This window comes from Botryllus schlosseri, chromosome 14 (assembly GCF_051294905.1).
Source record: "Botryllus schlosseri isolate E-star chromosome 14, Bs_hap1, whole genome shotgun sequence".
NCBI classification, from domain to species: Eukaryota; Metazoa; Chordata; class Ascidiacea; order Stolidobranchia; family Styelidae; genus Botryllus; species Botryllus schlosseri.
This window is the reverse complement of record NC_137249.1, coordinates 5,013,963-5,027,467: the sequence shown is the minus strand read 5'-3', so window position 1 is coordinate 5,027,467 and position 13,505 is coordinate 5,013,963. Positions and strand designations below refer to the sequence as shown.

The following is a 13,505-nucleotide window of genomic DNA, read 5'->3' as shown; positions in this document are numbered from 1 at the left end:
TAGAGAGAAATACAACAGCAATGACGTTCGGTTCATATCTAATCAGAGTCCTCTCTCGTAAAGAATGATCATGGCGAATGTCTGTGCACAAAGCTTGGCTGGTTTTGCACCATACAGTTTTCCTGTAGCATTTTCAGGAAAACCAGGAATTAGATTGAATTAAAACAACAGCATAAAATATTTCGTAAGTAAGTTTAGAATTAGATTAGCGGTTATCTATTTCCGCTCTACATATTATAATTCGACAGCTAGAATTATGTAGTTGTTCAAGTCTGCTCGTAGACCCAGGGTGGACGAGATGTTGTATTCCTCTGTTTTCTCGAACCGACGATTGGTGCCTTGGAATCGATAGCGAAGCCATCAGCAGATGCGGGAAATAAAATCCGCCAACTCCCGTAAGATCAAGAACGTTGCAGTTGACCAATTTAAGCGTTTGCGGTGCGAATCCGCTTTATTGAAGAAATAACATGAGGTATCACGAATGAATCGATATTTTCGTGCCGAAATCACGCTGGATTGATTCCACGTTTTTTTTTATACTTATGCTCGTTTCACTGCAATTCATTAATTCCGAAGTGCATTTTGATTTAATATTCTCAACCGATCTCGTTTGGTCTACATCAGAAGATATTCAAATGTTTTCTGTGTGCTATGCATAGGTCAAATGTCTACTGCGCGGTCGGACCATGTTATTTTTAGGGGTAACACTGACAATTGTTAGTTTCGAAAGCCCACTATGAAACCGGGTGGAAAACGTACACGGTCACAGGGTAGACTGTAGTGTAGAGGTTTGGATTATTCAAGGTCCTGGTAGCGAAATAATTCTTGGTTTGAAATTTGGCACCGTTAAACCGCGTGAATTTTCTGTATGTATTTAAATAGATGACTCCAATCAAACCTGAGCAGTGAACAAATACGGAGCAAACGCTTTCATGTAACCAAATAGACACGCTGACAATCAGGAAACTCGAGAGATGAGAGAAAGTACTCGTATCGTATTGTGTTTTAGTCTGGCACTTGGACTATCAGTGTAGAAAATCCGAAAGAAAAGACTTATTAATCGGTTCGGATTTACAGTAGTCACGTCATAAGTCCTCGTTCAAAAGGGCTGCTTAACACTTCTGCTGCATCAGTTATTGACACGAGGCTCCAACAACGGCCCATTTCGCATTACGATAGCATTCTCCGCGGCATATCAGCTTCCCCGAATCCGTGACAAACACATGCTCCTTCTCCGCGTGAATGAGCTCCGCCCGGCACGCCCCTTTGTTAGCAAAATTCTACGACATGTTCGATTGAAGCCGGTACTTCAGTGCGTATGTACTGTACGACTTGCGTGGTCGATTATACGGTTAGCTTGACTTGTCCGTTGCATATGCCTGTACCGATTTGGTCCCGTGTGATTATGCAATCCATATTAAATTGATGGATGCGGTGAGGATTTTTCTGGCTATACTTTGGATGAGATTTCTTGACCTGGCACGGAGGTTTGTGTGGTCCGCGAAAGCCTCGTGCAACAGTAATAACATATGCTGCGTATGATAACACTGCGTGCAAAACGACTTCATTGAAGGTTTTCTTGATATACTTAATCTTCTTACTGATCATGTAGGCCTATTGTAGTGGTTTGTTTTGTGGTTGCTGGGACGTTGGTTGCTGGAATTCCATCCGCGCGTTCTGCTCTTAGTCATAAGAACCTTTCCTTTGGCACAGATGCACACAGTTTACGATTGATGGCAATCACAATAAATCATTGCACTGTACGGGACAAGCAGTCCATCCCGGCAATTTGTACTCGGAATGCGAAGACATCAAACTGTGAAATCTGGGGATGAGCAAAACCGAATCACATCTGATAGAATCAGATCACGAAAATTTCGTTAGAATCTCTACTTTCTAGACCAAAATTACAACGGGACAATGGTCAATCGTAACGAAATTCAAAGCAGATTCCACAGAACTATTACGTAACTAACTCATAAAATATCCACGAATCCTGATGATTTTGAACAGCTTTACATTCACATTGTTTCATAGTGTTAATAAAATCTTTGAGAAGGGGTTGAGGTATCTGGAGTTAAATTGCCTAATTGCGAAGCCATGAATACATTTCCTGATTTTGCGAATCAGTGATTTGTTCTGATTAAGAAAAAAACGTCTGTATAAAAGAGGCAGGCTGGTGAAGTGATTTCATTTTAATGCTCCCTGTTAAATGCAAATTTGTGGGGTTTAAAACGCTTTGGCTGGTAATCTCCAAGTATGACGGGCAAGGATCACGCATGGTTGATTGTAGAATAACTTATCGATAATCTCATACGCTATTAATGTTTCATTCCTCAGCTACTACGAAAGATATAACCAGTCACTCCAGTCACTCATGACGGGTATAAACTGTTGTTGTTGGAAACAATTTTGTTGCTTCAAATACATCTAAACTGGGGCCTTCAGCACAGCATCATTGCTATCTTAGATCCCACCTATGCCGTTGCGCTCGACGGAGCTGCGATGACACATGCAAGCACGATTCACTGATACAGTTGCTAGTAGGCCATGAGTTGCCACAACTTAATAGAGAATATTACTCGCGTAACAAAATATCGTCAAAGGAGTGCAAGGTCGAGTAGCGAAACTACAGCATTGGAATAGTTTCGGATCACGGTGTTAACTTAATTCTACAATTGAATAGTGTATTCATATTGAAATGAACTCGAATATTTTCTGCTCACTAGCGCCAGGGGTGATCGTCATTAACTAGTACAGAATTGAAAAGAATATTGCATATCAACCTCACTAAGTTCTCGATCTAAAAGCTTAAAAAGGATGCACAGAGAATTTGCATCAAATGAATAGCTCTCGGTAAATGTTTGTCTTACGTGAAGAGTATCCGACGATTATGCGTGTTAGATTTTCCGGAATAATCACGAATCTAATTAGCTCTCAAATATTCAAGCGGGGAGTTAAGAAGCGAAGGTGAAATTTCTTTTCTATAATTTCCCTCACCAACATTATGACGCCATAAATGACTCATAACGCCTGGTTGTTATTGGAGTGATATTGGATAGGTCGCAAGAATTATCGTATGTAGCTAAATACGTATCCGTATCGCCTGTATTCAGAGCGTAAAACCGATTCAAATATAACCATATTGAAGCATCACTTATCAAATGCGAACTCCTCCAAACACCAGCCTGTATATATCGATTCAAATAAGGTCGCCGAGACAGCGGTAGTCGCTAACGCCGCGGGCGTAACCACACAATATCGAGAGCATTCAAAAAGTATTTGGATGACCACGCGTTGGTGTGCAAATATGACCTCACAGCAGAGACATCAAAATAGTTTGAAGTCGCCACGGCCCATGCGGGCACTTCTGTCGCTGCCAACTGCAACTGGTCATTGCAGCAATTAACCTAGAGCCTTACGTAGTAGGCACCTATAAATGCTTTTGAAAATACACTCTATAAAAAGCTTCGTTGAGGTGCAGAACTTCAATGAGCAATTGCATAAGATTTCAATATAAATATGTCATTGAAATTTACAGGTTGGTGTGGCGTTCCAGCCGTCTGCATAACCATTACCATGATGCAGCCTTTTGTACATTCTAACTATATTATTGTTCGTTCTTACCCCACAACGTTGCACTACGTTGTCTACATATCGTTATTCTTACATATTTTATTTCCCTTGTGTTTTGTGTATAGTGATATATTGCTATATTAGGCGCTCATTAAATTATTATATTATATCATTGTCATTATTGTGACAACGCTGCAAGTCAATCTATTCACAGATTTCCACCTACGTTCAACATTCGTAGCCTTGCGCTGCGTGTTTAAAGGCTTCCACGCTGAGAAGGAAGTATCGAAACGACAATTCTCGCTGATAAAATCACTCTTAGGTGCAGGCTTGCCTAAAAAATCAACTTGTAATTAACACCAGATAAATAACGTCATACAAAAAGAGCGTTGGATGTAGCATCATGCGTTGCAGCCATTCAGAAAGTGTCAATAACGCGCCGCTACACATTCCATCGATCGCCCGCTTTATCGATTACGACCGTCCTCGGTAATATATGCGCCGCGATCCGAACTGATCAAGTGATCAGATCCGAATTCAGCACAACGCATCGTAAATATCGGCGGGTTATTGCCTGCCTCTTTACGCCGCGTTTGAGATAGAACGTTTACACAGGCGTCTGGCTAGCAGCCGCGCTTTCCCGCGATGAAATGACAATGACTCTGCGCTCTCCATTCTGTCTCGTCCGGTGACGCGTCAATTTAGCTTTGTGTTCTGCAATTCTCTGTGCTGCCTCGCGCAGTGCACGGATTTTGTAGTTATCAGAGTTAATTGGCATTTGTGTGTCGTGCATTGCACATATTTCCCGTCTTTCAGTAGGACTTTTATTTCAATCCGAAGTTCCTATTCGTCGGTAATATAGCGTTGACAAACTCCACATCATTACTTTCAAGTTCACATCCATGCGCATTGCTCATGACTGCATGGTACAATAGTACTGGATTCGGTGAGTTAGTCTTGGGGGCTGGGTGGAGGCCAACCCTTTGGGATACTCATGCCGTTGGTTTAAGAATATCCGGACGGCAATTTGGTAGATATGAAAATGAGGAAATGCGGTGGACTTCGTTGCAAGAATGATAAGAGATAGCCATTTACTAATTTGAAATCTTAAAATCTTGAAGGCAACTGGTCAACTTCGTCCAGGCCAGTGGTTCCCAACCTTTTTCGACTCATCGCCCCCTTATCAGTCTCGACACAAATTTGCGCCTTCCATATTTACGGATCCGAAAAAAGAGGACACATAAACGGAAGATTTATTCATCTAACTCTGATCGATGGTGAATTTACTAAAAAAGGCCATTTTTCCAAAGTGGTAGGTCAGTGGTTTCCAAATTTTTTGCTTATGGCACACTAAAAAAGTTATAAAAGGCTCGCTTACAAAAATATGCTCTTTGAGAAAAAAATTACGTGGTAATGCGATGGCTATGCTAGTTTGTACGAACATATATGCGACTGAGACGAAGCTACATTGGATTGTTGACGACATACCCGTATTTTATCAGTGATGAAGCGATTAGAGTGCCTTTTCCGCATGCGCTTTCCTGCGTGCCTTGATTTAGATAAATTACAAAAATATTTGCGGTACACCGCGTCTACTTTCCGTTGAGTTGACCTCTCTTTTTCGGGGTATACGCAGAGTAAGCCGTCTTCCCACGCATTTTTTGACCGTGTTAATTGAATATATCCCACTGGACGTTCTAACATTTTCGCCCCCTTGTTTCACAAAATCGCACCCTGGGGGGCAATATCGCCTACGTTGGGAACCACTGGTCCAGACTCACTGTTCGTGAACAATGGAGTCTCGGTATCAATGCCTCGTTGTTTCCCAGCCTTGTAATTGTTCGGGACAATACCGATCTTAATCTTTGAGAATGATTTGTTGGGGTTGAAACGCACTGACTTGATCACAATTTACATTTTCGGAATCAGTATGACAGTTAGCTTGAATTCGCACCGATTCCCTTTATGGATATCCCGACATAAGATTACCAGAAGTAGTGCATTTGATTTTTAAAAGTGCGAAGGCTTCGATCTGTTGTTGAGTAGACATTAACGACATTGCTTCTACTCTTCAACTGACTCCAACTACGACCATACCTTTGATTTTATCCGCCCCTGATATACACGATGCAGTGAGTGGCATTGCGTGATTCCAAACTTCCGCAACTAGATATTCAGGTTGTCTAATTAAGACTAACGGTAATCAGACCGAAATGCCGGTAATCTAGTTCTAATCTAATCTGTGAAATGTGTTTGCGCTCTAATCTTAATTTATATCTAATATCTGGTTTTCCTAAAGTCGATGCAGGAGAACGATGTATAGTGAGAGACTAGCCAAGCTTGTTGTACAGCAGGGGCCGCCAACTCAAACTGGGTCGCGGGCCACTTTTCAAATTTCGTAGCGGCCGCGGGCCGCATGTATTCCATATCGATATAAACTACGCAACAACGTTTTAAAACTCTACGTCAGTAAAAGGCCGTGCTACCTAATTTAGACAATTGGCATAGTGACCACAAAAGAAGTTCTTTTGATTAAATGAATACAAATACAACAAAAATCATTATCATCAGTTTCATTCTTTTTTTTTATTTTGAACTCTGAGCTGTGCACGGTACCCGGAATCGCTTTTCAGCGACCAAGGAATCGATATTGGGGCTAACAAGATACATTACTATAGCTGAAAGACCATCTCCACGTTAAGCTTGACCTTGCGGGGAAGCCCTAAGCCAGTGGTTCTCAAACTTTCTTTATACACGCCCCCTTTATGATACTGAGAAATTTCGCCCCCCCCCCTTACCGTCATATCACAAAATGCAACCAGAATGCTAGCAATCGTAACGGATAGTTTGATGGCATGGAAGGTTATGATAGTTAATTGATGAGAGAATTCTATTATATGAATTCTAGACTATACACAAAATATGAATTTGATGTAAATCGCGCCGAGCGCGAAAAAAAATCTTTCCCTTCAGATGCTTTCACACCCCCACAAAAGGGGCGCCCGCCCCCACTTTTGAGAACCACTGCCCTATGCCGTTTTCCAAACGTTTCGGTCTTCTTGGCAGTGTTTGGGCCATTGCACGTCAAGGCAATAGGCCCAGCCCATTCATATCAGTTGGTTATTCTCCCTTGATGGAATACTGTTGACGTCGTCAAAGCCAGTGACGAACAGCGATGTTGGGCACCGGGGAATAGCCGTATTTTGAAACAACAGCAACAATATGTTGAAACTGTAGTCAATTTCAGCATTTCAGAATGGTTTTCTTAGCTTTCTTCCGAAATTTTAAACCAAGTCGCGGGCCGCGTGTTGGTGACCCCTGTTGTACAGTCATTTGTCGTTCTAATGCGTTATGAAGACGAGATCTGATTTGAATGAAGTGAATTTGTTTCAATTTCCAAGTTTCTAATTCTAATGCAATAAGGAAAAATCTGTAGCTATAGTCCTAATTCTAATCTAATTTAGAAAAAACGCTAGCTATGATTCTAATTGAAGAGCTCCTTGGAGGTACAGAACTACAATACACAATTGAATAGTACAGTCATTAGTCATGTTGAAATGAACCCTGATATTTTCGGCTGACACTCGCCAGGCGAAATCGCCTGCAACTAGTACAGAATTGGGAAGAACATTGTATACGATTGTTGATGTACACACCCAACATTGTACAGTGTTCTTTCCAAGTATCTCATAGTTTCTGACGATTACCCCTGGCCAGTGTCAGCCGGAAATATTCGGGCTCATTTCAATATGAAAACACTATTTAATTGTATAATTCTAATTCTAGTTATCCACTCTGCGGTGATTCCGACGCAGTATACGTTTTATTGACCGCTCAGCGGCCGCTTCGTATTATCGAGTTCTGGTCATGTGAGGAGACTCGCGTGGGATTTACTGCTGCCGAGACGCGCTTCGTTGTCGAGAAACTTCAAGGCAACGCTTCGCTGTGCGCGTATCGCCAGATTGCCACAGGGTAGCGGGTTGGTTCGCTCGCCCGAGACTCTCGGCGTTTTTTTACGGCGCTACGCGTCGACGAAGCGTTTGTCTTGAATTAATTATAAATAATTGATATACAACAGAATCGCGGGTCCCTACCTACCGCGGCTTAAATCTCTCCCGGCGTGCAGCACAGCGCTCTTACGCGGATTGCCGGATCGTTAATAGACGATTATGATACAAAGATATTTCTCTGCAATCCGCTCGTTAGGTTGTCGAAGCCGGGCATGAGTAATGTGATTACCAACAATCGCAAAGTGCGTTGGAATAATTACGTTATGACGTCATTATTCACCGATCGACGGTTGCGAATCGGGGTTTGAATCCGCGGTTTCCTGCTCTTCCGTTTTTGTGCTAGTTCTTAACCTTTTTAAAGGCAACGAGCCGCTCTCAAATATCGAAATCGGCATGGTCCCGAACAATTACAGAGCTTTGAAACAACGAAGCATTGACTGCTACTTGCCTACTTGATCAGATTTCTCGGGAAATCTACTCACGTTTTGGTATGAGTCTGCATCCCGTATGTGTGGAATCGTCATAAGAACCGCGTAAAATAACCATCACAGTAACGGCTGAATATATGTTTAAAAATTTCACCCAATAGTGAAGTCATTAGTAATTTGCGTTCGCCGCGAAGAGGTATCTTGAAATTTCGAAAGCAGCCGCCACCGATTATATGCTAAAAGTATGGGTACACTATAGGGAATCAGACATGGGGTAATCGCGATTAGTAATCGTAATCGATTACGACGATTACAGTATTTTCGAGTAATCGTAATCGCAATCGATTACATTCGAGAAAATTACGAAGTAATCGTAATCGTAATCGACTACTTCCCATATTTAATCGATTTCTTTGTGAAAGAACGATTACTTTTTATTTGTACAAGAATATGACATAAACTGAACATTGGTGAACAAGGAAGAGGGATTATGCCAGTTAGTGATAGCACAAACGCCAGATTTCCAAATGCCACTGCTCATTATTACGTCAGAAGTGGCCAATTAGCTTGCTCGTCATTGCGTAGGAAGTATCCAGTTATCCTAATAGTGAATAAGAGATATTCTATGTACATTGTACATTAGTGTGAGTGTAAGAACACTCACCGTGCTGTATATAAGGATCAGCAGCACTTCGCCTAGTTTAATATAGTAACTTTTGTATTGATGTTTAGTTATGCTTAGTTAAACGCAGTTTGACCGTTGCTGCTTGGCGAGCAGTAGGCCTATGTAGTACAAACGTACACCGGACAATGGTTTGCAATTTTGTGGCCTAATCGTCATATAACATATTACGGTTTCCACGACGAAGCATTAAAAATCAACAGCTGCTGATTTATATCATAACCGAGCCGTTTCTTTTATAATGACCCCTTGCATTACATTATCTGTATCAAGTTGAAGGCAGAATTTTATGTACACTTTTTCTTATTCTCATATGGTTCTGCTTGAAACGGGCGCCAATCGTTATTTCACAATTCTTTACCCAACATTTGAACCTTTTGTCATAGCCATCGGCTTATATACAATGTTATCGTGGCTTGTAGCTAGAATCCGGACAAAAACATCAAATCGTCCCCCACTCCAAACGTTGGTCTTGGGCCCCCATGGGGTAGTTAATTTTCAAGTTGAAGATTTAATTCCGTCAATAATGTTGGTAATTTCATTATGTTACGATTCATTTTTAATTCTCTCTCAGCCCCCGATGGTCAGATTTACCTGAAGAGCTGGGAGCACGTAATTCATATTTATAACATTTGGTATGTTGTAATAATTACTATTTAGGGTATGTTGTTAATTCGTGACCTCCGGCCTTTTATACAATCGAAAGACATTGTTGTGGCCAAAACGTAGCAGACTAAAAGAAATACTTACGTGAGACGCACCTAAACGCCTGTTACTATAAATTATGCGTGCTTTTTTTCTTAAGTAGGAGACGTAGCCTATGTATTTCAAAATCAAGCTATCTAGAGACATTTAAATCGCAAATCTCAAAGATCATTTCCAAGTTAATGAAATATCTCGAAAATACTCTATAATTTATGTTGGTTTACGAAATACTTTTGAGTAGCCTACCCTCCAACCACGCTCCACACCCTATTGGGGAATTTGGGGTGAGGCAGTTATAGACCTGGCAAGAATGCAAAACGTTGTGTGCGATAAACCGTCCTCTATAAAATGGGCAATGGGTACTTTATGACGTAACAAGCAAATGTCGCAAAGTTGTTATCTCATCAGGCCTTTTCAGCGCAATCCATATATTGTCATACAATATAACTTATAAGAAGCAAAATAAATGTAATCGTGAGTAATCGTGATTACTTTTCAAATGTAATCGTAATCGTAATCGACTACTTCCTGATTTTGCTGTAATCGTAATCGTAATCGTAATCGCGTCATTCAAAAGTAATCGTAATCGCAATCGATTACATTTACGAAGTAATCACCCCATGTCTGATAGGGATGTTAAAAAATGACTTTTTTTTCTCAAATTGTAATGACTACTTGATATAATTGTTAGGTTACCTAGTTAAAGGCTGCGCACCAATTTTGGTGCAATTCCAACCTAGCGAGGCATTGCTATGAGTTAAAAAAAGTTTTAAATTTATTTAATGAAAATAAATATTTATTATAAGTCTACCCACCGTAAATACTATGATATGAAATCTGTAATTTTGAACAAGAATAACTTCGTTTCTACAGGTTCGAATTGAGTCAAATTCGTTGTGCCTTATCTTCTCAGACAATCTAACCATTTCATGGGGTGGTTACGGGGCCTACGATATTTAGGCCCCGGTGGTTAGTAATATTTGAAAAATTCTATATTTATTTTTATTAAATATATCCAAAAGTTTTTTCTTATAGCAATGCCACTATGGGTTGGAATTGAGCCAATATTGGTGTGCAGCATTATTTTAGGTAACGTAACAATTTTATCAAGTAGCCAGTAGTCAAGTACAATTTGAATTAAAGTCATTTTTGAACACCCCTACTGTACAGTACACGTATATACGCCGTACCGCATTGGCAATAGCTACAGTTATGGTTTGGCTCCGTATTGAACCGTGAATTCGTCAATATTTGAGGTTTTAGTCGCACAGATGTTGGTCCGTCCGGATTCATTTTTAGCCTGTTTATAATACAATATGTGACTTGCGGTAGACGTGTTGCCATATCTTGTGTTCAAGTTAAAACAATGCATTTTGGCATTCACGGCTTCCGCGAATGTGGCACTTATCTCGTTGACGCTATACGATATTATAATTCTTTTCACGTAGCTTTTGCGTGGGAGCGGTAGCGATTACCCTTACGAGTTACACGGTAAGCCAACATTTCACAAGAGCCGTCATTCGACGGCAAGACAAACACGAGATAACTATACTTGATTCGAAAGTATTGCGCACAAAGGCGACGGCTGCCGGCGTCTATTGTCTATTTTGCCAAATCCAAGATTCCAATTAACTCTCGTCGGGTAGTCACGTTCATCAATTCTTCCTGTCGATGCTGCCGATTAATATCTGCGAAGTTCATCTGTAGTTCATGCCTGGTTGCCTGGTTGACGAAGGCGTCTAGTAGCGATTTCACAGTATACAATGATGGTATATATGGAATTACTACTAATTTGATACGGCTGTATATTCAGAATGAGAGCTTGCCTACGTTTAACTATTCGCAATGTAGTGTTGTACGGGTTCATCGGCAGCGTCGTAATATACCAATCATTCACTTGCGTCAAATCAGACGATACACTTACACATATCGAGAATGAGGCTACACAGTTAGCATTCGTGCATATATTATACAGTAGACCACGTAAAATGTTGGCAATTTATTTGCTCGCCGGGTGTTACTTTTACATATATATTTCCGGCAATGTTACCACCAGCAAATCGGATTGTGATTATCCCTTTCAGAGTTTATACCTGCCGGGCTTCGCGACTTGTTTACTATATAATTGAATGATATATTGAAATAAACCCGAGTACGTCAGCCGAAAATATTCGGGTTTACTTCAGTATGAATATATTATTCAATTGTATATTGAAGTTCTGTACCTCCAAGAAGCTCCTGAAATACTTGTTTATCACAACTAGCAATTCATATCAGTGTGTTTTTCTGGGTTCGAGATTGCGTAGAACTGTGATCTGCAGCACAAATGCTTCAAAACCTTAGTTAGTGTCGGTCGTAATTGACTGATATGTCAAAACGACTGTTTTGTGAAGCGCGACAAAGCGTCTTATCGATATATCGAGTCAGCCGCCTAAAGAAGCTGTACGCTTTCCTTTATGAGGTCCACGGTAAAGCCTTTTCAGGCATATTAATGAGATTTATCAATGCAGTAATACCGGTACAATATATATTATATTGTACTGTATTTCTCAATGATGTCAATATCGTGCGTATTTCTGGACTGCAAACAGTAATTCTGGATTTAATGCGAGCTCTGCGTTCTGGTGTTTCGTATCACGCGTGAGCGATTTTATTGAACTCGTTTAAAAGCGGCTGATCACCCGAGGCTTGCGTTGCGACTTCTCTCGCCAAACACTGAGCTGATTTGTCGGCAGCGGTAATGGCTGTTCGGGTCGTGTAGCAGGGCAGGGAAGAATTAGTCTTGAAGCGATGATAATGAGAAATATGTGCTACTAAGGTAAGGTGTGATGTCACATATTTTTCGTTTGTTCTTTGGTGCTGTGTCGCAAAATAACACGGCTAACTACAGTCGAGTCTTTGTCCGACGATGTACGCGTGTACCGTATCGTGTATACATACGCGCATAAATTCAGATATGTATCACGCGATTTACCTCAATGTTTCCCAGTTCGCCCTAGACCGCGTGAACTTAGTCGCGTCTCTAGTTTATAGTCTTGCTACTGCGGAATAAAGTATGGGTAGTCAGGTCGTTTCGCCGCGCTGTCAGGTTATTAGTAGCTGGCGCATGTGTACATTGTACAAATGAACGTCTGCAGAGATAATCAGAGATTCAGAACTTCGCTTTCCAATTTATAATGTTGAATTTGAATATTAGAATTCTCTACTAATTGCTGACCATTACCCATGACGAGTGTCAGCCGAAACTATTCGGGTTTATGTCAATGTGAATATATGATTCAATTTTCATAATTATAATTGCACATATTGTACAATGTCTCAAAGCTATTCCGTATGTCTGTGTGAAACAACTTTGTCGTATCCGTTTCTTCAGAAAATTGCTCACGTGGTGTTTGGATATAGCGATTGTTGCGGCTACCGGTGGGTGCATATAATTGATAGGAGTGGAAACGGTAAAACGTGATTTAATGTGGTGTGGCAGTTGAATAATATAATCATATTGAAATATGCCCGAGTATTTTGGGCTCACAGTCGTCAGCGGAAATCGTCAGCAACTAGCAGAGAACTGAAAAGGACATTGTACATTAACAATCGTATCACCAAATATGACGTCACGGGCATGGAAATTTGAGTAATTAAGGCGGACCGATGCTGTTGCAGTACAGTGTGGCCAATACAAAAATCGAGTTGGTTACGAAACGTGTGAACATTGTATGCTCAACCTTACGTGGTCAGGACAAATCGAGGATAAAGCTAAGACTGTTCTGCTGGTCGTCCGGGGTTTGTCATGATATCCAAGTAGCCTACTTGGTCAAGTTTATAGCAAGTAAAGTTGACCACCCCTTGCTGGTCTACCGATCTTCGTGTGGTATCTGATACTTTATCGGTTATACTTTGCATAACGAATTGAGCAGCCGTGCTGAAGTCATTGTATCAATATCGGTTGCAGTGCACGTGACCATTGGGAAATTGATGTCATTCGCTTTAATTTAATGATTGTCACGGCGCCACTGTGACGTCACATAAGATGCGACAACTTGCAATTCTACGACTTTATTGGCCGGGAAGGGCTCCATGCTCATTGCTCAGCTATACTTTTCTAAG

At 40.9% G+C, this 13,505-nt stretch overlaps 1 protein-coding gene across 2 annotated transcripts in view; it reads left to right on the top strand.

Moving 5' to 3' along the window:
- LOC145455928 (uncharacterized) overlaps positions 1 to 13,505 on the top strand; it is a 54,326-nt gene that overhangs the window by 9,359 nt on the left and 31,462 nt on the right. Inside the window, exon 1 of one of the 2 annotated variants that reach the window (XM_080333962.1) lies at positions 11,942 to 12,219. The exons of the other annotated variant lie outside the window; for it this stretch is intronic. The gene's annotated coding sequence lies outside the window, so the exon portion shown is untranslated. Of the gene's footprint in view, positions 1 to 11,941; positions 12,220 to 13,505 lie in introns of those variants that run through there. 2 annotated transcript variants of the gene reach the window in all.